The following is a 3,264-nucleotide window of genomic DNA, read 5'->3' as shown; positions in this document are numbered from 1 at the left end:
GTCGCCCAACCAACTGAGCCACCCAGGCGCCCCTGATTTGTCTTTAATAGTACAGTTTCCAGTTTACATTTGACCCTTGGCGTAACACACTCTGTTATAGTAGGGCTTGCATTTCACCTGACCAAATTTATAAGGAAAATGTTCATGTTACAGAGTTAAGTATCATACCTTGAATTTAAAGGTCATTTGTGTTTTTTTATTACATTAAGTGGTTTGTACTGGGCTGTTATCAGTGTTAGGTGATCTTTTTTACTTCGGTTGGCTTCTGTACAAACTTGGGATTCCGGATTGATTCCCACGAGGTGAAGTTGTGCTTTGCAAATGCCAGCCCCAGGATCTTTGATCTCGGCACAGGTGCTGTTTCTGTGACTTTCCCTCTTCTCTTACTGGGATTTTTTTTTTTAATACTACTTAGAGGGAAATGATGATAGGTCCAGATTTTTATCCCTTTAAGATGACTGGGTGTCTTGGGAACACAGGGACACCATAGGGCGGGAGGCGTGGCAGCTGGAGCCCCTGGATGGTTTATGTTCTTTATAAGTGCCTCTGGGAGTAGCACTTGGGATTTTTTTCTCCCTAGACATTAAATGATGCCTCAGGTAGAGGGAGAAAGGTACATACCAAAATTGAGGGGGAAACCTATTGAGGGAGAAGGAGAGACAGCATAAACATTTTGGAAGAGTTTTGAGGGTTTCAGAGAGAGAGAACAGCACAGGATAATGGGGAATAGATGCAAATAGATGGATCCAGAAAAGTCATGAAACATTGAGGTCTGAAATTTTAATAGTTCTATGTACTTTGTTCTTTTTTCCTTCTCCTGGGTTGCTGTTCTCAAGGACAGTGTCTACAGAGTTTGGTCCAGACTTTGCTAGAGTGAGAATGATCATTACTACAGGGTCTTGTTGGACTAATAAGATAAAATACAGTTTTGATGGGATTAGTTCAGTTCAGAGGAGCCCCCACCCCCACCCCGATACACTGAATTTCTGGAAAGCGTAGTTATGATGGCTGTGTTCTACTTCTGTGACCTAAAAAGTAAGTAATGGAATGGCCATTTGGGGGACAGGGAGAGTCAATGAGATTGATTTCTGTTTTAAACCAGGGCTCACTAGGTTTTCCACAGCCTTCTTAGTAGAAGAGAGGAAATGCAGACGTGGTTTGGGGTTACTTACGTACGTGTCCCCAGATTCGTGTGATTATTGCAGTGTTAGTCACCATGAGCCTTTGCGTTAGGGTAAGGGGAAAGGCCGTTCCCGGGTCAGAGTGTGATGCCATGTTGGCCGAGAGCAGAGAAGGGAAAGAACTCGAGTTTTTTTCTGAATCCCTGTTAGGCCCCTGGAAAACTAAGTCTCTAAAATGAGGGACAGAATGCAGATGTGGTCAAAATAGAGACCTTCAAGCTATTCTGATTCCATATTAGAAAGTTTCAATTTATAATCACCTCCTTCAAGTGGCACTCTCAACCTCCTCCTACTGGGTTTAAGCCCCTATTCCTGCCCAGCTGTCTGTTTACCACCTTTTCTAAAAATCACTACCCTTATGTTTGCCTTTTTAACCAGTTGCCCAAGGGATGCGTTTGAGCCATGTTTCTCTCTGTACCCCATTACCTAGCACGGCGCCAGGCACGGTCAGCACTGTATAACTATATGTTTGCCTGAATGTCACTCGGAAGGGCTCATTAGCTTACTTACTGCTGGTTCCTAGAACTGGAAATTGTAGGGGTAGTTGAGGTTAGTCTAGGTTTCTGCCTGATTTATGAACTGTTACAAAGTCATCTGGAATCGCTTTTCTTTTTCTCTTTCTGCTCTGCTTTTCTGGAGCGCCTCTTCATCTTCGGGCTGGCTTCCTCAGGGCTGCAGATCGGCTGTTGGCAATTCTCTCGGCCGTGTCCTTGCTAGACTTTGTGTGTGCTTGAGTTAGGGGAAAGGGAGGTTGGGAGTGTGTTAGAAGAGCCCCGAGCGTTTAGTTACCAAACCATGTCAGAACCAGTCCCATTGGCCAAGGAATGCCATTTGTGATTGACTTAGTCCTGGATTCCTTCTACCAATTTTCATGAAAAGTGGGAGAGTGACCTGGGTTGGCTTAGGTTACCCTGGGCTCATCCTGGAGCTGTTATGGAAGGAAGAATGGATGGGGGTACCTGACTGGAAATCTGACCACTATTATGAAGGGGGATATGGTTGTTGTGTGGGCAACCTGCAAAGTCCACTATTACTTTAATCTGGATTTTCTAGGGAACCTTACTTTATGGTTATTTTGTTCTTCGCATACATACAGAGTTACTTAACAAATTTATTGATTACTGTTATAAAGAAGAATTAATAGTGAAAATATTAGATTTTTACTATAAGAGTCTTCCTTCTATTAACTTACTGTTTAGTTGGGGATAGAAGACTCCTGAGTAGTTAAAGAGTTAAATATCGGTACTGCAGATGGGTAACAGTACAACACAGCACGATGACAGATACCGGGTTCATCCGAGTATGTACTTTGCATACCCCAGGAATGCTCTTAATCAGGTCATTGTAACGTCAGGCACAGTCAAGAGAATGGTTAACGAGTCTTTGGGGGCTGGGAAGCAGTGGCCTTCCGCACAAAGGCAAGCCACCAAGAACTGGCACCGTTAAACACAAAGGTGAGGTTCACAAACACAAAGAGAGGTTCCTGGTGAGCCCTCCAGAGTCCTGGGACCCTGGATGATCTGAGTGCCCTCTGTCCAGCGAGGACTAAGCACACAGCTCAGCTGCTTAGAGCTGTGGGTCCTTGGTCGGTCACCGCAGTAGTGTTGTTTGTTAGAAGATCCCAGTGTGGCCCGGCCCTGTTTTTTGGAGGATTTCTCATGCTGGGTTAGCCCCCTCTGATCTGACTCATAATTAGTTCTGTTACACTTGCTGCTTTCTTCCTAGAGCTATGCAGTCACATTTGTGGACATTTCAGAGAATTAAAAAAAAAAGAAAATTCTGTCTTGTACCAGGCAGTATGCTAAACTCCAGGGTCATGGTGGTGATCCACAGGTGATTTGATCCCTGCTGTCACAGCCTACAGTCTAGTGAGGAAGGCAGGCAGAAGGCAAATAAACAGGTACAGAAGATATTTGTCCATTGGGGGAATGGTGAGAAAGAAAGAATGGGCAGAAATGAAGGTTTACAAGAGGTTTGTAACCTCTAAGGTGTTTTGTAAATGGTCTCTTGAGTTGAAATTTTTTTCCTAATGATTTCCACGGATTAGATGAAAATAATTTTCGTTATTTGCCTCTTAGGTACA

At 43.9% G+C, this 3,264-nt stretch overlaps 1 long non-coding RNA gene across 2 annotated transcripts in view; it reads right to left on the bottom strand.

The window, feature by feature from the left end:
* LOC145722453 (uncharacterized) overlaps window positions 1–3,264 on the bottom strand; it is a 388,135-nt gene that overhangs the window by 185,482 nt on the left and 199,389 nt on the right. The gene's annotated exons all lie outside the window — the stretch shown is intronic.

Source organism: Leptonychotes weddellii, chromosome 7 (genome assembly GCF_054177405.1).
Source record: "Leptonychotes weddellii isolate Sample4059 chromosome 7, ASM5417740v2, whole genome shotgun sequence".
Classification (NCBI taxonomy): domain Eukaryota; kingdom Metazoa; phylum Chordata; class Mammalia; order Carnivora; family Phocidae; genus Leptonychotes; species Leptonychotes weddellii.
This window is presented reverse-complemented; position numbering and strand designations above follow the sequence as displayed.